The sequence below is a fragment of the Strix aluco genome, unplaced genomic scaffold (assembly GCF_031877795.1).
Source record: "Strix aluco isolate bStrAlu1 unplaced genomic scaffold, bStrAlu1.hap1 HAP1_SCAFFOLD_39, whole genome shotgun sequence".
Taxonomy (NCBI): domain Eukaryota; kingdom Metazoa; phylum Chordata; class Aves; order Strigiformes; family Strigidae; genus Strix; species Strix aluco.
The window spans coordinates 1,860,766-1,882,926 of NW_027436583.1; positions in this window are offsets into that span (position 1 = coordinate 1,860,766).

The window sequence follows — 22,161 nt, forward strand, 5'->3', positions numbered from 1 at the left end:
GCAGAAGTGTTCACATTGCTTCGCAGAATCGCCTTTGTGCAGAAAACACTAACACTTGTTCAGAACAAAAGAAAGCACAGAGCCCCAGATTTGCTGTTGTTCTGGAGAGCTTGCAGAGCACTGGGGAAAGGCAGGCAGAGAATTCCCTGCTAGCACCTTCTCTGTGCCTGGGAAGCAGAAGTGTTCACATTACTTCGCAGAATCGCTTTTGTGCAGAAAACACTAACACTTGTTCAGAACAAAAGAAAGCACAGAGCCCCAGATTTGCTGTTGTTCTGGAGAGCTTGCAGAACACTGGGGAAAGGCAGGCAGAGAATTCCCTGCTATCACCTTCTCTGTGCCTGGGAAGCAGAAGTGTTCACATTGCTTCGCAGAATCGCCTTTGTGCAGAAAACACTAACACTTGTTCAGAACGAAAGAAAGCACAGAGCCCCAGATTCTATGTTGTCCTGGAGAGCTTGCAGAGCACTGGGGAAAGGCAGGCAGAGAATTCCCTGCTAGCACCTTCTCTGTGCCTGGGAAGCAGAAGTGTTCACATTGCTTCGCAGAATCGCTTTTCTGCAGAAAACACTAACACTTGTTCAGAACAAAAGAAAGCACAGAGTCCCAGATTTGCTGTTGTTCTGGAGAGCTTGCAGAGCAGTGGGGAAAGGCAGGCAGAGAATTCCCTGCTAGCACCTTCTCTGTGCCTGGGAAGCAGAAGTGTTCACATTGCTTCGCAGAATCGCCTTTGTGCAGAAAACACTAACACTTGTTCAGAACAAAAGAAAGCACAGAGCCCCAGATTTGCTGTTGTTCTGGAGAGCTTGCAGAGCACTGGGGAAAGGCAGGCAGAGAATTCCCTGCTAGCACCTTCTCTGTGCCTGGGAAGCAGAAGTGTTCACATTACTTCGCAGAATCGCTTTTGTGCAGAAAACACTAACACTTGTTCAGAACGAAAGAAAGCACAGAGCCCCAGATTTGCTGTTGTCCTGGAGAGCTTGCAGAGCACTGGGGAAAGGCAGGCAGAGAATTCCCTGCTAGCACCTTCTCTGTGCCTGGGAAGCAGAAGTGTTCACATTGCTTCGCAGAATCGCCTTTGTGCAGAAAACACTAACACTTGTTCAGAACGAAAGAAAGCACAGAGCCCCAGATTCTATGTTGTCCTGGAGAGCTTGCAGAGCACTGGGGAAAGGCAGGCAGAGAATTCCCTGCTAGCACCTTCTCTGTGCCTGGGAAGCAGAAGTGTTCACATTGCTTCGCAGAATCGCCTTTGTGCAGAAAGCACTAACACTTGTTCAGAACAAAAGAAAGCACAGAGCCCCAGATTTGCTGTTGTTCTGGAGAGCTTTCAGAGCACTGGGGAAAGGCAGGCAGAGAATTCCCTGCTAGCACCTTCTCTGTGCCTGGGAAGCAGAAGTGTTCACATTGCTTCGCAGAATCGCCTTTGTGCAGAAAACACTAACACTTGTTCAGAACAAAAGAAAGCACAGAGCCCCAGATTCTATGTTGTCCTGGAGAGCTTGCAGAGCACTGGGGAAAGGCAGGCAGAGAATTCCCTGCTAGCACCTTCTCTGTGCCTGGGAAGCAGAAGTGTTCACATTGCTTCGCAGAATCGCCTTTGTGCAGAAAACACTAACACTTGTTCAGAACAAAAGAAAGCACAGAGCCCCAGATTTGCTGTTGTTCTGGAGAGCTTGCAGAGCACTGGGGAAAGGCAGGCAGAGAATTCCCTGCTAGCACCTTCTCTGTGCCTGGGAAGCAGGAGTGTTCACATTGCTTCGCAGAATCGCTTTTGTGCAGAAAACACTAACACTTGTTCAGAACAAAAGAAAGCACAGAGCCCCAGATTCTATGTTGTCCTGGAGAGCTTGCAGAGCACTGGGGAAAGGCAGGCAGAGAATTCCTTGCTAGAGCCTTCTCTGTGCCTGGGAAGCAGAAGTGTTCACATTGCTTCGCAGAATCGCTTTTGTACAGAAAACACTAACACTTGTTCAGAACGAAAGAAAGCACAGAGCCCCAGATTTGATGTTGTCCTGGAGAGCTTGCAGAGCACTGGGGAAAGGCAGGCAGAGAATTCCCTGCTAGCACCTTCTCTGTGCCTGTTCACATTGCTTCCCAGAATCGCTTTTGTGCAGAAAACAGTAACACTTGTTCAGAACGAAAGAAAGCACAGAGCCCCAGATTCTATGTTGTCCTGGAGAGCTTGCAGAGCACTGGGGAAAGGCAGGCAGAGAATTCCCTGCTAGCACCTTCTCTGTGCCTGGGAAGCAGAAGTGTTCACATTGCTTCGCAGAATCGCTATTGTGCAGAAAACAGTAACACTTGTTCAGAAGGAAAGAAAGCACAGAGCCCCAGATTCTATGTTGTCCTGGAGAGCTTGCAGAGCACTGGGGAAAGGCAGGCAGAGAATTCCTTGCTAGCACCTTCTCTGTGCCTGGGAAGCAGAAGTGTTAATATTGCTTCGCAGAATCGCTTTTGTGCAGAAAACACTAACACTTGTTCAGAACGAAAGAAAGCACAGAGCCCCAGATTCTATGTTGTCCTGGAGAGCTTGCAGAGCACTGGGGAAAGGCAGGCAGAGAATTCCCTGCTAGCACCTTCTCTGTGCCTGGGAAGCAGAAGTGTTCACATTGCTTCGCAGAATCGCCTTTGTGCAGAAACACTAACACTTGTTCAGAACAAAAGAAAGCACAGAGCCCCAGATTTGCTGTTGTTCTGGAGAGCTTGCAGAGCACTGGGGAAAGGCAGGCAGAGAATTCCCTGCTAGCACCTTCTCTGTGCCTGGGAAGCAGAAGTGTTCACATTACTTCGCAGAATCGCTTTTGTGCAGAAAACACTAACACTTGTTCAGAACAAAAGAAAGCACAGAGCCCCAGATTTGCTGTTGTTCTGGAGAGCTTGCAGAACACTGGGGAAAGGCAGGCAGAGAATTCCCTGCTAGCACCTTCTCTGTGCCTGGGAAGCAGAAGTGTTCACATTGCTTCGCAGAATCGCCTTTGTGCAGAAAACACTAACACTTGTTCAGAACGAAAGAAAGCACAGAGCCCCAGATTCTATGTTGTCCTGGAGAGCTTGCAGAGCACTGGGGAAAGGCAGGCAGAGAATTCCCTGCTAGCACCTTCTCTGTGCCTGGGAAGCAGAAGTGTTCACATTGCTTCGCAGAATCGCTTTTCTGCAGAAAACACTAACACTTGTTCAGAACAAAAGAAAGCACAGAGCCCCAGATTTGCTGTTGTTCTGGAGAGCTTGCAGAGCACTGGGGAAAGGCAGGCAGAGAATTCCCTGCTAGCACCTTCTCTGTGCCTGGGAAGCAGAAGTGTTCACATTGCTTCGCAGAATCGCCTTTGTGCAGAAAACACTAACACTTGTTCAGAACAAAAGAAAGCACAGAGCCCCAGATTTGCTGTTGTTCTGGAGAGCTTGCAGAGCACTGGGGAAAGGCAGGCAGAGAATTCCCTGCTAGCACCTTCTCTGTGCCTGGGAAGCAGAAGTGTTCACATTACTTCGCAGAATCGCTTTTGTGCAGAAAACACTAACACTTGTTCAGAACGAAAGAAAGCACAGAGCCCCAGATTTGCTGTTGTCCTGGAGAGCTTGCAGAGCACTGGGGAAAGGCAGGCAGAGAATTCCCTGCTAGCACCTTCTCTGTGCCTGGGAAGCAGAAGTGTTCACATTGCTTCGCAGAATCGCCTTTGTGCAGAAAACACTAACACTTGTTCAGAACAAAAGAAAGCACAGAGCCCCAGATTTGCTGTTGTCCTGGAGAGCTTGCAGAGCACTGGGGAAAGGCAGGCAGAGAATTCCCTGTTAGCACCTTCTCTGTGCCTGGGAAGCAGAAGTGTTCACATTGCTTCGCAGAATCGCCTTTGTGCAGAAAACACTAACACTTGTTCAGAACAAAAGAAAGCACAGAGCCCCAGATTTGATGTTGTTCTGGAGAGCTTGCAGAGCAGTGGGGAAAGGCAGGCAGAGAATTCCCTGCTAGCACCTTCTCTGTGCCTGGGAAGCAGAAGTGTTCACATTGCTTCGCAGATTCGCCTTTGTGCAGAAAACACTAACACTTGTTCAGAACAAAAGAAAGCACAGAGCCCCAGATTTGCTGTTGTTCTGGAGAGCTTGCAGAGCACTGGGGAAAGGCAGGCAGAGAATTCCCTGCTAGCACCTTCTCTGTTCCTGGGAAGCAGAAGTGTTCACATTGCTTCGCAGAATTGCCTTTGTGCAGAAAACACTAACACTTGTTCAGAACAAAAGAAAGCACAGAGCCTCAGATTTTATGTTGTCCTGGAGAGCTTGCAGAGCACTGGGGAAAGGCAGGCAGAGAATTCCCTGCTAGCACCTTCTCTGTGCCTGGGAAGCAGAAGTGTTCACATTGCTTCGCAGAATCGCTTTTCTGCAGAAAACACTAACACTTGTTCAGAACAAAAGAAAGCACAGAGCCCCAGATTTGCTGTTGTTCTGGAGAGCTTGCAGAGCACTGGGGAAAGGCAGGCAGAGAATTCCCTGCTAGCACCTTCTCTGTGCCTGGGAAGCAGAAGTGTTCACATTGCTTCGCAGAATCGCCTTTGTGCAGAAAACACTAACACTTGTTCAGAACAAAAGAAAGCACAGAGCCCCAGATTTGCTGTTGTTCTGGAGAGCTTGCAGAGCACTGGGGAAAGGCAGGCGGAGAACTCCCTGCTAGCACCTTCTCTGTGCCTGGGAAGCAGAAGTGTTCACATTGCTTCGCAGAATCGCTTTTGTGCAGAAAACAGTAACACTTGTTCAGAAGGAAAGAAAGCACAGAGCCCCAGATTCTATGTTGTCCTGGAGAGCTTGCAGAGCACTGGGGAAAGGCAGGCAGAGAATTCCCTGCTAGCACCTTCTCTGTGCCTGGGAAGCAGAAGTGTTCACATTGCTTCGCAGAATCGCTTTTCTGCAGAAAACACTAACACTTGTTCAGAACAAAAGAAAGCACAGAGCCCCAGATTTGCTGTTGTTCTGGAGAGCTTGCAGAGCACTGGGGAAAGGCAGGCAGAGAATTCCCTGCTAGCACTTTCTCTGTGCCTGGGAAGCAGAAGTGTTCACATTGCTTCGCAGAATCGCCTTTGTGCAGAAAACACTAACACTTGTTCAGAACAAAAGAAAGCACAGAGCCCCAGATTTGATGTTGTTCTGGAGAGCTTGCAGAGCAGTGGGGAAAGGCAGGCAGAGAATTCCCTGCTAGCACCTTCTCTGTGCCTGGGAAGCAGAAGTGTTCACATTGCTTCGCAGAATCGCCTTTGTGCAGAAAACACTAACACTTGTTCAGAACAAAAGAAAGCACAGAGCCCCAGATTTGCTGTTGTTCTGGAGAGCTTGCAGAGCACTGGGGAAAGGCAGGCAGAGAATTCCCTGCTAGCACCTTCTCTGTGCCTGGGAAGCAGAAGTGTTCACATTGCTTCGCAGAATCGCCTTTGTGCAGAAAACACTAACACTTGTTCAGAACAAAAGAAAGCACAGAGCCCCAGATTTGCTGTTGTTGTGGAGAGCTTGCAGAGCACTGGGGAAAGGCAGGCGGAGAATTCCCTGCTAGCACCTTCTCTGTGCCTGGGAAGCAGAAGTGTTCACATTACTTCGCAGAATCGCTTTTGTGCAGAAAACACTAACACTTGTTCAGAACGAAAGAAAGCACAGAGCCCCAGATTCTATGTTGTCCTGGAGAGCTTGCAGAGCACTGGGGAAAGGCAGGCAGAGAATTCCTTGCTAGCACCTTCTCTGTGCCTGGGAAGCAGAAGTGTTCACATTGCTTGGCAGAATCGCTTTTGTGCAGAAAACAGTAACACTTGTTCAGAAGGAAAGAAAACACAGAGCCCCAGATTTGATGTTGTCCTGGAGAGCTTGCAGAGCACTGGGGAAAGGCAGGCAGAGAATTCCCTGCTAGCACCTTCTCTGTGCCTGTTCACATTGCTTCCCAGAATCGCTTTTGTGCAGAAAACAGTAACACTTGTTCAGAACGAAAGAAAGCACAGAGCCCCAGATTCTATGTTGTCCTGGAGAGCTTGCAGAGCACTGGGGAAAGGCAGGCAGAGAATTCCCTGCTAGCACCTTCTCTGTGCCTGGGAAGCAGAAGTGTTCACATTGCTTCGCAGAATCGCTTTTCTGCAGAAAACACTAACACTTGTTCAGAACAAAAGAAAGCACAGAGCCCCAGATTCTATGTTGTCCTGGAGAGCTTGCAGAGCACTGGGGAAAGGCAGGCAGAGAATTCCTTGCTAGCACCTTCTCTGTGCCTGGGAAGCAGAAGTGTTAATATTGCTTCGCAGAATCGCTTTTGTGCAGAAAACACTAACACTTGTTCAGAACGAAAGAAAGCACAGAGCCCCAGATTTGCTGTTGTTCTGGAGAGCTTGCAGAGCAGTGGGGAAAGGCAGGCAGAGAATTCCCTGCTAGCACCTTCTCTGTGCCTGGGAAGCAGAAGTGTTCACATTGCTTCGCAGAATCGCTTTTGTGCAGAAAACACTAACACTTGTTCAGAACAAAAGAAAGCACAGAGCCCCAGATTTGCTGTTGTTCTGGAGAGCTTGCAGAGCACTGGGGAAAGGCAGGCAGAGAATTCCCTGTTAGCACCTTCTCTGTGCCTGGGAAGCAGAAGTGTTCACATTACTTCGCAGAATCGCTTTTGTGCAGAAAACACTAACACTTGTTCAGAACAAAAGAAAGCACAGAGCCCCAGATTTGCTGTTGTTCTGGAGAGCTTGCAGAACACTGGGGAAAGGCAGGCAGAGAATTCCCTGCTAGCACCTTCTCTGTGCCTGGGAAGCAGAAGTGTTCACATTGCTTCGCAGAATCGCCTTTGTGCAGAAAACACTAACACTTGTTCAGAACGAAAGAAAGCACAGAGCCCCAGATTCTATGTTGTCCTGGAGAGCTTGCAGAGCACTGGGGAAAGGCAGGCAGAGAATTCCCTGCTAGCACCTTCTCTGTGCCTGGGAAGCAGAAGTGTTCACATTGCTTCGCAGAATCGCTTTTGTGCAGAAAACACTAACACTTGTTCAGAACAAAAGAAAGCACAGAGCCCCAGATTTGCTGTTGTTCTGGAGAGCTTGCAGAGCAGTGGGGAAAGGCAGGCAGAGAATTCCCTGCTAGCACCTTCTCTGTGCCTGGGAAGCAGAAGTGTTCACATTGCTTCGCAGAATCGCCTTTGTGCAGAAAACACTAACACTTGTTCAGAACAAAAGAAAGCACAGAGCCCCAGATTTGCTGTTGTTCTGGAGAGCTTGCAGAGCACTGGGGAAAGGCAGGCAGAGAATTCCCTGCTAGCACCTTCTCTGTGCCTGGGAAGCAGAAGTGTTCACATTACTTCGCAGAATCGCTTTTGTGCAGAAAACACTAACACTTGTTCAGAACGAAAGAAAGCACAGAGCCCCAGATTTGCTGTTGTCCTGGAGAGCTTGCAGAGCACTGGGGAAAGGCAGGCAGAGAATTTCCTGCTAGCACCTTCTCTGTGCCTGTTCACATTGCTTCGCAGAATCGCTTTTGTGCAGAAAACAGTAACACTTGTTCAGAACGAAAGAAAGCACAGAGCCCCAGATTCTATGTTGTCCTGGAGAGCTTGCAGAGCACTGGGGAAAGGCAGGCAGAGAATTCCTTGCTAGCACCTTCTCTGTGCCTGGGAAGCAGAAGTGTTCACATTGCTTCGCAGAATCACTTTTGTGCAGAAAACAGTAACACTTGTTCAGAAGGAAAGAAAGCACAGAGCCCCAGATTTGATGTTGTCCTGGAGAGCTTGCAGAGCACTGGGGAAAGGCAGGCAGAGAATTCCCTGCTAGCACCTTCTCTGTGCCTGTTCACATTGCTTCCCAGAATCGCTTTTGTGCAGAAAACAGTAACACTTGTTCAGAACGAAAGAAAGCACAGAGCCCCAGATTCTATGTTGTCCTGGAGAGCTTGCAGAGCACTGGGGAAAGGCAGGCAGAGAATTCCCTGCTAGCACCTTCTCTGTGCCTGGGAAGCAGAAGTGTTCACATTGCTTCGCAGAATCGCTATTGTGCAGAAAACAGTAACACTTGTTCAGAAGGAAAGAAAGCACAGAGCCCCAGATTCTATGTTGTCCTGGAGAGCTTGCAGAGCACTGGGGAAAGGCAGGCAGAGAATTCCTTGCTAGCACCTTCTCTGTGCCTGGGAAGCAGAAGTGTTCACATTGCTTCGCAGAATCGCTTTTGTACAGAAAACACTAACACTTGTTCAGAACGAAAGGAAGCACAGAGCCCCAGATTTTATGTTGTCCTGGAGAGCTTGCAGAGCACTGGGGAAAGGCAGGCAGAGAATTTCCTGCTAGCACCTTCTCTGTGCCTGGGAAGCAGAAGTGTTCACATTGCTTCGCAGAATCGCCTTTGTGCAGAAAACACTAACACTTGTTCAGAACAAAAGAAAGCACAGAGCCCCAGATTTGCTGTTGTTCTGGAGAGCTTGCAGAGCACTGGGGAAAGGCAGGCAGAGAATTCCCTGCTAGCACCTTCTCTGTGCCTGGGAAGCAGAAGTGTTCACATTGCTTCGCAGAATCGCCTTTGTGCAGAAAACACTAACACTTGTTCAGAACGAAAGAAAGCACAGAGCCCCAGATTTGCTGTTGTCCTGGAGAGCTTGCAGAGCACTGGGGAAAGGCAGGCAGAGAATTCCCTGCTAGCACCTTCTCTGTGCCTGGGAAGCAGAAGTGTTCACATTGCTTCGCAGAATCGCCTTTGTGCAGAAAACACTAACACTTGTTCAGAACAAAAGAAAGCACAGAGCCCCAGATTTGCTGTTGTCCTGGAGAGCTTGCAGAGCACTGGGGAAAGGCAGGCAGAGAATTCCCTGCTAGCACCTTCTCTGTGCCTGGGAAGCAGAAGTGTTCACATTGCTTCGCAGAATCGCCTTTGTGCAGAAAACACTAACACTTGTTCAGAACAAAAGAAAGCACAGAGCCCCAGATTTGCTGTTGTTCTGGAGAGCTTGCAGAGCACTGGGGAAAGGCAGGCAGAGAATTCCCTGCTAGCACCTTCTCTGTGCCTGGGAAGCAGGAGTGTTCACATTGCTTCGCAGAATCGCTTTTCTGCAGAAAACACTAAGACTTGTTCAGAACAAAAGAAAGCACAGAGCCCCAGATTTGCTGTTGTTCTGGAGAGCTTGCAGAGCACTGGGGAAAGGCAGGCAGAGAATTCCCTGCTAGCACCTTCTCTGTGCCTGGGAAGCAGAAGTGTTTACATTGCTTCGCAGAATCGCTTTTGTGCAGAAAACAGTAACACTTGTTCAGAACGAAAGAAAGCACAGAGCCCCAGATTCTATGTTGTCCTGGAGAGCTTGCAGAGCACTGGGGAAAGGCAGGCAGAGAATTCCTTGCTAGCGCCTTCTCTGTGCCTGGGAAGCAGAAGTGTTCACATTGCTTCGCAGAATCGCTTTTGTGCAGAAAACAGTAACACTTGTTCAGAAGGAAAGAAAGCACAGAGCCCCAGATTTGATGTTGTCCTGGAGAGCTTGCAGAGCACTGGGGAAAGGCAGGCAGAGAATTCCCTGCTAGCACCTTCTCTGTGCCTGTTCACATTGCTTCCCAGAATCGCTTTTGTGCAGAAAACAGTAACACTTGTTCAGAACGAAAGAAAGCACAGAGCCCCAGATTCTATGTTGTCCTGGAGAGCTTGCAGAGCACTGGGGAAAGGCAGGCAGAGAATTCCCTGCTAGCACCTTCTCTGTGCCTGGGAAGCAGAAGTGTTCACATTGCTTCGCAGAATCGCTATTGTGCAGAAAACAGTAACACTTGTTCAGAAGGAAAGAAAGCACAGAGCCCCAGATTCTATGTTGTCCTGGAGAGCTTGCAGAGCACTGGGGAAAGGCAGGCAGAGAATTCCTTGCTAGCACCTTCTCTGTGCCTGGGAAGCAGAAGTGTTAATATTGCTTCGCAGAATCGCTTTTGTGCAGAAAACACTAACACTTGTTCAGAACGAAAGAAAGCACAGAGCCCCAGATTTGCTGTTGTTCTGGAGAGCTTGCAGAGCACTGGGGAAAGGCAGGCAGAGAATTCCCTGCTAGCACCTTCTCTGTGCCTGGGAAGCAGAAGTGTTCACATTGCTTCGCAGAATCGCCTTTGTGCAGAAAACACTAACACTTGTTCAGAACAAAAGAAAGCACAGAGCCCCAGATTTGCTGTTGTTCTGGAGAGCTTGCAGAGCACTGGGGAAAGGCAGGCAGAGAATTCCCTGTTAGCACCTTCTCTGTGCCTGGGAAGCAGAAGTGTTCACATTACTTCGCAGAATCGCTTTTGTGCAGAAAACACTAACACTTGTTCAGAACAAAAGAAAGCACAGAGCCCCAGATTTGCTGTTGTTCTGGAGAGCTTGCAGAACACTGGGGAAAGGCAGGCAGAGAATTCCCTGCTAGCACCTTCTCTGTGCCTGGGAAGCAGAAGTGTTCACATTGCTTCGCAGAATCGCCTTTGTGCAGAAAACACTAACACTTGTTCAGAACGAAAGAAAGCACAGAGCCCCAGATTCTATGTTGTCCTGGAGAGCTTGCAGAGCACTGGGGAAAGGCAGGCAGAGAATTCCCTGCTAGCACCTTCTCTGTGCCTGGGAAGCAGAAGTGTTCACATTGCTTCGCAGAATCGCTTTTGTGCAGAAAACACTAACACTTGTTCAGAACAAAAGAAAGCACAGAGCCCCAGATTTGCTGTTGTTCTGGAGAGCTTGCAGAGCAGTGGGGAAAGGCAGGCAGAGAATTCCCTGCTAGCACCTTCTCTGTGCCTGGGAAGCAGAAGTGTTCACATTGCTTCGCAGAATCGCCTTTGTGCAGAAAACACTAACACTTGTTCAGAACAAAAGAAAGCACAGAGCCCCAGATTTGCTGTTGTTCTGGAGAGCTTGCAGAGCACTGGGGAAAGGCAGGCAGAGAATTCCCTGCTAGCACCTTCTCTGTGCCTGGGAAGCAGAAGTGTTCACATTACTTCGCAGAATCGCTTTTGTGCAGAAAACACTAACACTTGTTCAGAACGAAAGAAAGCACAGAGCCCCAGATTTGCTGTTGTCCTGGAGAGCTTGCAGAGCACTGGGGAAAGGCAGGCAGAGAATTTCCTGCTAGCACCTTCTCTGTGCCTGTTCACATTGCTTCGCAGAATCGCTTTTGTGCAGAAAACAGTAACACTTGTTCAGAACGAAAGAAAGCACAGAGCCCCAGATTCTATGTTGTCCTGGAGAGCTTGCAGAGCACTGGGGAAAGGCAGGCAGAGAATTCCTTGCTAGCACCTTCTCTGTGCCTGGGAAGCAGAAGTGTTCACATTGCTTCGCAGAATCACTTTTGTGCAGAAAACAGTAACACTTGTTCAGAAGGAAAGAAAGCACAGAGCCCCAGATTTGATGTTGTCCTGGAGAGCTTGCAGAGCACTGGGGAAAGGCAGGCAGAGAATTCCCTGCTAGCACCTTCTCTGTGCCTGTTCACATTGCTTCCCAGAATCGCTTTTGTGCAGAAAACAGTAACACTTGTTCAGAACGAAAGAAAGCACAGAGCCCCAGATTCTATGTTGTCCTGGAGAGCTTGCAGAGCACTGGGGAAAGGCAGGCAGAGAATTCCCTGCTAGCACCTTCTCTGTGCCTGGGAAGCAGAAGTGTTCACATTGCTTCGCAGAATCGCTATTGTGCAGAAAACAGTAACACTTGTTCAGAAGGAAAGAAAGCACAGAGCCCCAGATTCTATGTTGTCCTGGAGAGCTTGCAGAGCACTGGGGAAAGGCAGGCAGAGAATTCCTTGCTAGCACCTTCTCTGTGCCTGGGAAGCAGAAGTGTTCACATTGCTTCGCAGAATCGCTTTTGTACAGAAAACACTAACACTTGTTCAGAACGAAAGAAAGCACAGAGCCCCAGATTTGCTGTTGTCCTGGAGAGCTTGCAGAGCACTGGGGAAAGGCAGGCAGAGAATTTCCTGCTAGCACCTTCTCTGTGCCTGGGAAGCAGAAGTGTTCACATTGCTTCGCAGAATCGCCTTTGTGCAGAAAACACTAACACTTGTTCAGAACAAAAGAAAGCACAGAGCCCCAGATTTGCTGTTGTTCTGGAGAGCTTGCAGAGCACTGGGGAAAGGCAGGCAGAGAATTCCCTGCTAGCACCTTCTCTGTGCCTGGGAAGCAGAAGTGTTCACATTGCTTCGCAGAATCGCCTTTGTGCAGAAAACACTAACACTTGTTCAGAACGAAAGAAAGCACAGAGCCCCAGATTTGCTGTTGTTCTGGAGAGCTTGCAGAGCACTGGGGAAAGGCAGGCAGAGAATTCCCTGCTAGCACCTTCTCTGTGCCTGGGAAGCAGAAGTGTTCACATTGCTTCGCAGAATCGCCTTTGTGCAGAAAACACTAACACTTGTTCAGAACAAAAGAAAGCACAGAGCCCCAGATTTGCTGTTGTTCTGGAGAGCTTGCAGAGCACTGGGGAAAGGCAGGCAGAGAATTCCCTGCTAGCACCTTCTCTGTGCCTGGGAAGCAGGAGTGTTCACATTGCTTCGCAGAATCGCTTTTCTGCAGAAAACACTAAGACTTGTTCAGAACAAAAGAAAGCACAGAGCCCCAGATTTGCTGTTGTTCTGGAGAGCTTGCAGAGCACTGGGGAAAGGCAGGCAGAGAATTCCCTGCTAGCACCTTCTCTGTGCCTGGGAAGCAGAAGTGTTTACATTGCTTCGCAGAATCGCTTTTGTGCAGAAAACAGTAACACTTGTTCAGAACGAAAGAAAGCACAGAGCCCCAGATTCTATGTTGTCCTGGAGAGCTTGCAGAGCACTGGGGAAAGGCAGGCAGAGAATTCCTTGCTAGCGCCTTCTCTGTGCCTGGGAAGCAGAAGTGTTCACATTGCTTCGCAGAATCGCTTTTGTGCAGAAAACAGTAACACTTGTTCAGAAGGAAAGAAAGCACAGAGCCCCAGATTTGATGTTGTCCTGGAGAGCTTGCAGAGCACTGGGGAAAGGCAGGCAGAGAATTCCCTGCTAGCACCTTCTCTGTGCCTGTTCACATTGCTTCCCAGAATCGCTTTTGTGCAGAAAACAGTAACACTTGTTCAGAACGAAAGAAAGCACAGAGCCCCAGATTCTATGTTGTCCTGGAGAGCTTGCAGAGCACTGGGGAAAGGCAGGCAGAGAATTCCCTGCTAGCACCTTCTCTGTGCCTGGGAAGCAGAAGTGTTCACATTGCTTCGCAGAATCGCTATTGTGCAGAAAACAGTAACACTTGTTCAGAAGGAAAGAAAGCACAGAGCCCCAGATTCTATGTTGTCCTGGAGAGCTTGCAGAGCACTGGGGAAAGGCAGGCAGAGAATTCCTTGCTAGCACCTTCTCTGTGCCTGGGAAGCAGAAGTGTTCACATTGCTTCGCAGAATCGCTTTTGTACAGAAAACACTAACACTTGTTCAGAACGAAAGAAAGCACAGAGCCCCAGATTTGCTGTTGTCCTGGAGAGCTTGCAGAGCACTGGGGAAAGGCAGGCAGAGAATTTCCTGCTAGCACCTTCTCTGTGCCTGGGAAGCAGAAGTGTTCACATTGCTTCGCAGAATCGCCTTTGTGCAGAAAACACTAACACTTGTTCAGAACAAAAGAAAGCACAGAGCCCCAGATTTGCTGTTGTTCTGGAGAGCTTGCAGAGCACTGGGGAAAGGCAGGCAGAGAATTCCCTGCTAGCACCTTCTCTGTGCCTGGGAAGCAGAAGTGTTCACATTGCTTCGCAGAATCGCCTTTGTGCAGAAAACACTAACACTTGTTCAGAACGAAAGAAAGCACAGAGCCCCAGATTTGCTGTTGTTCTGGAGAGCTTGCAGAGCACTGGGGAAAGGCAGGCAGAGAATTCCCTGCTAGCACCTTCTCTGTGCCTGGGAAGCAGAAGTGTTCACATTGCTTCGCAGAATCGCCTTTGTGCAGAAAACACTAACACTTGTTCAGAACAAAAGAAAGCACAGAGCCCCAGATTTGCTGTTGTTCTGGAGAGCTTGCAGAGCACTGGGGAAAGGCAGGCAGAGAATTCCCTGCTAGCACCTTCTCTGTGCCTGGGAAGCAGGAGTGTTCACATTGCTTCGCAGAATCGCTTTTCTGCAGAAAACACTAAGACTTGTTCAGAACAAAAGAAAGCACAGAGCCCCAGATTTGCTGTTGTTCTGGAGAGCTTGCAGAGCACTGGGGAAAGGCAGGCAGAGAATTCCCTGCTAGCACCTTCTCTGTGCCTGGGAAGCAGAAGTGTTTACATTGCTTCGCAGAATCGCTTTTGTGCAGAAAACAGTAACACTTGTTCAGAACGAAAGAAAGCACAGAGCCCCAGATTCTATGTTGTCCTGGAGAGCTTGCAGAGCACTGGGGAAAGGCAGGCAGAGAATTCCTTGCTAGCGCCTTCTCTGTGCCTGGGAAGCAGAAGTGTTCACATTGCTTCGCAGAATCGCTTTTGTGCAGAAAACAGTAACACTTGTTCAGAAGGAAAGAAAGCACAGAGCCCCAGATTTGATGTTGTCCTGGAGAGCTTGCAGAGCACTGGGGAAAGGCAGGCAGAGAATTCCCTGCTAGCACCTTCTCTGTGCCTGTTCACATTGCTTCCCAGAATCGCTTTTGTGCAGAAAACAGTAACACTTGTTCAGAACGAAAGAAAGCACAGAGCCCCAGATTCTATGTTGTCCTGGAGAGCTTGCAGAGCACTGGGGAAAGGCAGGCAGAGAATTCCCTGCTAGCACCTTCTCTGTGCCTGGGAAGCAGAAGTGTTCACATTGCTTCGCAGAATCGCTATTGTGCAGAAAACAGTAACACTTGTTCAGAAGGAAAGAAAGCACAGAGCCCCAGATTCTATGTTGTCCTGGAGAGCTTGCAGAGCACTGGGGAAAGGCAGGCAGAGAATTCCTTGCTAGCACCTTCTCTGTGCCTGGGAAGCAGAAGTGTTAATATTGCTTCGCAGAATCGCTTTTGTGCAGAAAACACTAACACTTGTTCAGAACGAAAGAAAGCACAGAGCCCCAGATTTGCTGTTGTTCTGGAGAGCTTGCAGAGCACTGGGGAAAGGCAGGCAGAGAATTCCCTGCTAGCACCTTCTCTGTGCCTGGGAAGCAGAAGTGTTCACATTGCTTCGCAGAATCGCCTTTGTGCAGAAAACACTAACACTTGTTCAGAACAAAAGAAAGCACAGAGCCCCAGATTTGCTGTTGTTCTGGAGAGCTTGCAGAACACTGGGGAAAGGCAGGCAGAGAATTCCCTGCTAGCACCTTCTCTGTGCCTGGGAAGCAGAAGTGTTCACATTGCTTCGCAGAATCGCCTTTGTGCAGAAAACACTAACACTTGTTCAGAACGAAAGAAAGCACAGAGCCCCAGATTCTATGTTGTCCTGGAGAGCTTGCAGAGCACTGGGGAAAGGCAGGCAGAGAATTCCCTGCTAGCACCTTCTCTGTGCCTGGGAAGCAGAAGTGTTCACATTGCTTCGCAGAATCGCTTTTCTGCAGAAAACACTAACACTTGTTCAGAACAAAAGAAAGCACAGAGCCCCAGATTTGCTGTTGTTCTGGAGAGCTTGCAGAGCACTGGGGAAAGGCAGGCAGAGAATTCCCTGCTAGCACCTTCTCTGTGCCTGGGAAGCAGAAGTGTTCACATTGCTTCGCAGAATCGCCTTTGTGCAGAAAACAATAACACTTGTTCAGAACAAAAGAAAGCACAGAGCCCCAGATTTGCTGTTGTTCTGGAGAGCTTGCAGAGCACTGGGGAAAGGCAGGCAGAGAATTCCCTGCTAGCACCTTCTCTGTGCCTGGGAAGCAGAAGTGTTCACATTACTTCGCAGAATCGCTTTTGTGCAGAAAACACTAACACTTGTTCAGAACGAAAGAAAGCACAGAGCCCCAGATTTGCTGTTGTCCTGGAGAGCTTGCAGAGCACTGGGGAAAGGCAGGCAGAGAATTCCCTGCTAGCACCTTCTCTGTGCCTGGGAAGCAGAAGTGTTCACATTGCTTCGCAGAATCGCCTTTGTGCAGAAAACACTAACACTTGTTCAGAACAAAAGAAAGCACAGAGCCCCAGATTTGCTGTTGTTCTGGAGAGCTTGCAGAGCACTGGGGAAAGGCAGGCAGAGAATTCCCTGCTAGCACCTTCTCTGTGCCTGGGAAGCAGAAGTGTTCACATTACTTCGCAGAATCGCTTTTGTGCAGAAAACACTAACACTTGTTCAGAACGAAAGAAAGCACAGAGCCCCAGATTTGCTGTTGTCCTGGAGAGCTTGCAGAGCACTGGGGAAAGGCAGGCAGAGAATTCCCTGCTAGCACCTTCTCTGTGCCTGGGAAGCAGAAGTGTTCACATTGCTTCGCAGAATCGCTTTTGTGCAGAAAACACTAACACTTGTTCAGAACAAAAGAAAGCACAGAGCCCCAGATTTGCTGTTGTTCTGGAGAGCTTGCAGAGCAGTGGGGAAAGGCAGGCAGAGAATTCCCTGCTAGCACCTTCTCTGTGCCTGGGAAGCAGAAGTGTTCACATTGCTTCGCAGAATCGCCTTTGTGCAGAAAACACTAACACTTGTTCAGAACAAAAGAAAGCACAGAGCCCCAGATTTGCTGTTGTTCTGGAGAGCTTGCAGAGCACTGGGGAAAGGCAGGCAGAGAATTCCCTGCTAGCACCTTCTCTGTGCCTGGGAAGCAGAAGTGTTCACATTACTTCGCAGAATCGCTTTTGTGCAGAAAACACTAACACTTGTTCAGAACGAAAGAAAGCACAGAGCCCCAGATTTGCTGTTGTCCTGGAGAGCTTGCAGAGCACTGGGGAAAGGCAGGCAGAGAATTTCCTGCTAGCACCTTCTCTGTGCCTGTTCACATTGCTTCGCAGAATCGCTTTTGTGCAGAAAACAGTAACACTTGTTCAGAACGAAAGAAAGCACAGAGCCCCAGATTCTATGTTGTCCTGGAGAGCTTGCAGAGCACTGGGGAAAGGCAGGCAGAGAATTCCTTGCTAGCACCTTCTCTGTGCCTGGGAAGCAGAAGTGTTCACATTGCTTCGCAGAATCACTTTTGTGCAGAAAACAGTAACACTTGTTCAGAAGGAAAGAAAGCACAGAGCCCCAGATTTGATGTTGTCCTGGAGAGCTTGCAGAGCACTGGGGAAAGGCAGGCAGAGAATTCCCTGCTAGCACCTTCTCTGTGCCTGTTCACATTGCTTCCCAGAATCGCTTTTGTGCAGAAAACAGTAACACTTGTTCAGAACGAAAGAAAGCACAGAGCCCCAGATTCTATGTTGTCCTGGAGAGCTTGCAGAGCACTGGGGAAAGGCAGGCAGAGAATTCCCTGCTAGCACCTTCTCTGTGCCTGGGAAGCAGAAGTGTTCACATTGCTTCGCAGAATCGCTATTGTGCAGAAAACAGTAACACTTGTTCAGAAGGAAAGAAAGCACAGAGCCCCAGATTCTATGTTGTCCTGGAGAGCTTGCAGAGCACTGGGGAAAGGCAGGCAGAGAATTCCTTGCTAGCACCTTCTCTGTGCCTGGGAAGCAGAAGTGTTCACATTGCTTCGCAGAATCGCTTTTGTACAGAAAACACTAACACTTGTTCAGAACGAAAGAAAGCACAGAGCCCCAGATTTGCTGTTGTCCTGGAGAGCTTGCAGAGCACTGGGGAAAGGCAGGCAGAGAATTTCCTGCTAGCACCTTCTCTGTGCCTGGGAAGCAGAAGTGTTCACATTGCTTCGCAGAATCGCCTTTGTGCAGAAAACACTAACACTTGTTCAGAACAAAAGAAAGCACAGAGCCCCAGATTTGCTGTTGTTCTGGAGAGCTTGCAGAGCACTGGGGAAAGGCAGGCAGAGAATTCCCTGCTAGCACCTTCTCTGTGCCTGGGAAGCAGAAGTGTTCACATTGCTTCGCAGAATCGCCTTTGTGCAGAAAACACTAACACTTGTTCAGAACGAAAGAAAGCACAGAGCCCCAGATTTGCTGTTGTTCTGGAGAGCTTGCAGAGCACTGGGGAAAGGCAGGCAGAGAATTCCCTGCTAGCACCTTCTCTGTGCCTGGGAAGCAGAAGTGTTCACATTGCTTCGCAGAATCGCCTTTGTGCAGAAAACACTAACACTTGTTCAGAACAAAAGAAAGCACAGAGCCCCAGATTTGCTGTTGTTCTGGAGAGCTTGCAGAGCACTGGGGAAAGGCAGGCAGAGAATTCCCTGCTAGCACCTTCTCTGTGCCTGGGAAGCAGGAGTGTTCACATTGCTTCGCAGAATCGCTTTTCTGCAGAAAACACTAAGACTTGTTCAGAACAAAAGAAAGCACAGAGCCCCAGATTTGCTGTTGTTCTGGAGAGCTTGCAGAGCACTGGGGAAAGGCAGGCAGAGAATTCCCTGCTAGCACCTTCTCTGTGCCTGGGAAGCAGAAGTGTTTACATTGCTTCGCAGAATCGCTTTTGTGCAGAAAACAGTAACACTTGTTCAGAACGAAAGAAAGCACAGAGCCCCAGATTCTATGTTGTCCTGGAGAGCTTGCAGAGCACTGGGGAAAGGCAGGCAGAGAATTCCTTGCTAGCGCCTTCTCTGTGCCTGGGAAGCAGAAGTGTTCACATTGCTTCGCAGAATCGCTTTTGTGCAGAAAACAGTAACACTTGTTCAGAAGGAAAGAAAGCACAGAGCCCCAGATTTGATGTTGTCCTGGAGAGCTTGCAGAGCACTGGGGAAAGGCAGGCAGAGAATTCCCTGCTAGCACCTTCTCTGTGCCTGTTCACATTGCTTCCCAGAATCGCTTTTGTGCAGAAAACAGTAACACTTGTTCAGAACGAAAGAAAGCACAGAGCCCCAGATTCTATGTTGTCCTGGAGAGCTTGCAGAGCACTGGGGAAAGGCAGGCAGAGAATTCCCTGCTAGCACCTTCTCTGTGCCTGGGAAGCAGAAGTGTTCACATTGCTTCGCAGAATCGCTATTGTGCAGAAAACAGTAACACTTGTTCAGAAGGAAAGAAAGCACAGAGCCCCAGATTCTATGTTGTCCTGGAGAGCTTGCAGAGCACTGGGGAAAGGCAGGCAGAGAATTCCTTGCTAGCACCTTCTCTGTGCCTGGGAAGCAGAAGTGTTCACATTGCTTCGCAGAATCGCTTTTGTACAGAAAACACTAACACTTGTTCAGAACGAAAGAAAGCACAGAGCCCCAGATTTGCTGTTGTCCTGGAGAGCTTGCAGAGCACTGGGGAAAGGCAGGCAGAGAATTTCCTGCTAGCACCTTCTCTGTGCCTGGGAAGCAGAAGTGTTCACATTGCTTCGCAGAATCGCCTTTGTGCAGAAAACACTAACACTTGTTCAGAACAAAAGAAAGCACAGAGCCCCAGATTTGCTGTTGTTCTGGAGAGCTTGCAGAGCACTGGGGAAAGGCAGGCAGAGAATTCCCTGCTAGCACCTTCTCTGTGCCTGGGAAGCAGAAGTGTTCACATTGCTTCGCAGAATCGCCTTTGTGCAGAAAACACTAACACTTGTTCAGAACGAAAGAAAGCACAGAGCCCCAGATTTGCTGTTGTTCTGGAGAGCTTGCAGAGCACTGGGGAAAGGCAGGCAGAGAATTCCCTGCTAGCACCTTCTCTGTGCCTGGGAAGCAGAAGTGTTCACATTGCTTCGCAGAATCGCCTTTGTGCAGAAAACACTAACACTTGTTCAGAACAAAAGAAAGCACAGAGCCCCAGATTTGCTGTTGTTCTGGAGAGCTTGCAGAGCACTGGGGAAAGGCAGGCAGAGAATTCCCTGCTAGCACCTTCTCTGTGCCTGGGAAGCAGGAGTGTTCACATTGCTTCGCAGAATCGCTTTTCTGCAGAAAACACTAAGACTTGTTCAGAACAAAAGAAAGCACAGAGCCCCAGATTTGCTGTTGTTCTGGAGAGCTTGCAGAGCACTGGGGAAAGGCAGGCAGAGAATTCCCTGCTAGCACCTTCTCTGTGCCTGGGAAGCAGAAGTGTTTACATTGCTTCGCAGAATCGCTTTTGTGCAGAAAACAGTAACACTTGTTCAGAACGAAAGAAAGCACAGAGCCCCAGATTCTATGTTGTCCTGGAGAGCTTGCAGAGCACTGGGGAAAGGCAGGCAGAGAATTCCTTGCTAGCGCCTTCTCTGTGCCTGGGAAGCAGAAGTGTTCACATTGCTTCGCAGAATCGCTTTTGTGCAGAAAACAGTAACACTTGTTCAGAAGGAAAGAAAGCACAGAGCCCCAGATTTGATGTTGTCCTGGAGAGCTTGCAGAGCACTGGGGAAAGGCAGGCAGAGAATTCCCTGCTAGCACCTTCTCTGTGCCTGTTCACATTGCTTCCCAGAATCGCTTTTGTGCAGAAAACAGTAACACTTGTTCAGAACGAAAGAAAGCACAGAGCCCCAGATTCTATGTTGTCCTGGAGAGCTTGCAGAGCACTGGGGAAAGGCAGGCAGAGAATTCCCTGCTAGCACCTTCTCTGTGCCTGGGAAGCAGAAGTGTTCACATTGCTTCGCAGAATCGCTATTGTGCAGAAAACAGTAACACTTGTTCAGAAGGAAAGAAAGCACAGAGCCCCAGATTCTATGTTGTCCTGGAGAGCTTGCAGAGCACTGGGGAAAGGCAGGCAGAGAATTCCTTGCTAGCACCTTCTCTGTGCCTGGGAAGCAGAAGTGTTAATATTGCTTCGCAGAATCGCTTTTGTGCAGAAAACACTAACACTTGTTCAGAACGAAAGAAAGCACAGAGCCCCAGATTTGCTGTTGTTCTGGAGAGCTTGCAGAGCACTGGGGAAAGGCAGGCAGAGAATTCCCTGCTAGCACCTTCTCTGTGCCTGGGAAGCAGAAGTGTTCACATTGCTTCGCAGAATCGCCTTTGTGCAGAAAACACTAACACTTGTTCAGAACAAAAGAAAGCACAGAGCCCCAGATTTGCTGTTGTTCTGGAGAGCTTGCAGAACACTGGGGAAAGGCAGGCAGAGAATTCCCTGCTAGCACCTTCTCTGTGCCTGGGAAGCAGAAGTGTTCACATTGCTTCGCAGAATCGCCTTTGTGCAGAAAACACTAACACTTGTTCAGAACGAAAGAAAGCACAGAGCCCCAGATTCTATGTTGTCCTGGAGAGCTTGCAGAGCACTGGGGAAAGGCAGGCAGAGAATTCCCTGCTAGCACCTTCTCTGTGCCTGGGAAGCAGAAGTGTTCACATTGCTTCGCAGAATCGCTTTTCTGCAGAAAACACTAACACTTGTTCAGAACAAAAGAAAGCACAGAGCCCCAGATTTGCTGTTGTTCTGGAGAGCTTGCAGAGCACTGGGGAAAGGCAGGCAGAGAATTCCCTGCTAGCACCTTCTCTGTGCCTGGGAAGCAGAAGTGTTCACATTGCTTCGCAGAATCGCCTTTGTGCAGAAAACAATAACACTTGTTCAGAACAAAAGAAAGCACAGAGCCCCAGATTTGCTGTTGTTCTGGAGAGCTTGCAGAGCACTGGGGAAAGGCAGGCAGAGAATTCCCTGCTAGCACCTTCTCTGTGCCTGGGAAGCAGAAGTGTTCACATTACTTCGCAGAATCGCTTTTGTGCAGAAAACACTAACACTTGTTCAGAACGAAAGAAAGCACAGAGCCCCAGATTTGCTGTTGTCCTGGAGAGCTTGCAGAGCACTGGGGAAAGGCAGGCAGAGAATTCCCTGCTAGCACCTTCTCTGTGCCTGGGAAGCAGAAGTGTTCACATTGCTTCGCAGAATCGCCTTTGTGCAGAAAACACTAACACTTGTTCAGAACAAAAGAAAGCACAGAGCCCCAGATTTGCTGTTGTTCTGGAGAGCTTGCAGAGCACTGGGGAAAGGCAGGCAGAGAATTCCCTGCTAGCACCTTCTCTGTGCCTGGGAAGCAGAAGTGTTCACATTACTTCGCAGAATCGCTTTTGTGCAGAAAACACTAACACTTGTTCAGAACGAAAGAAAGCACAGAGCCCCAGATTTGCTGTTGTCCTGGAGAGCTTGCAGAGCACTGGGGAAAGGCAGGCAGAGAATTCCCTGCTAGCACCTTCTCTGTGCCTGGGAAGCAGAAGTGTTCACATTGCTTCGCAGAATCGCCTTTGTGCAGAAAACACTAACACTTGTTCAGAACAAAAGAAAGCACAGAGCCCCAGATTTGCTGTTGTTCTGGAGAGCTTGCAGAGCACTGGGGAAAGGCAGGCGGAGAATTCCCTGCTAGCACCTTCTCTGTGCCTGGGAAGCAGAAGTGTTAATATTGCTTCGCAGAATCGCCTTTGTGCAGAAAACACTAACACTTGT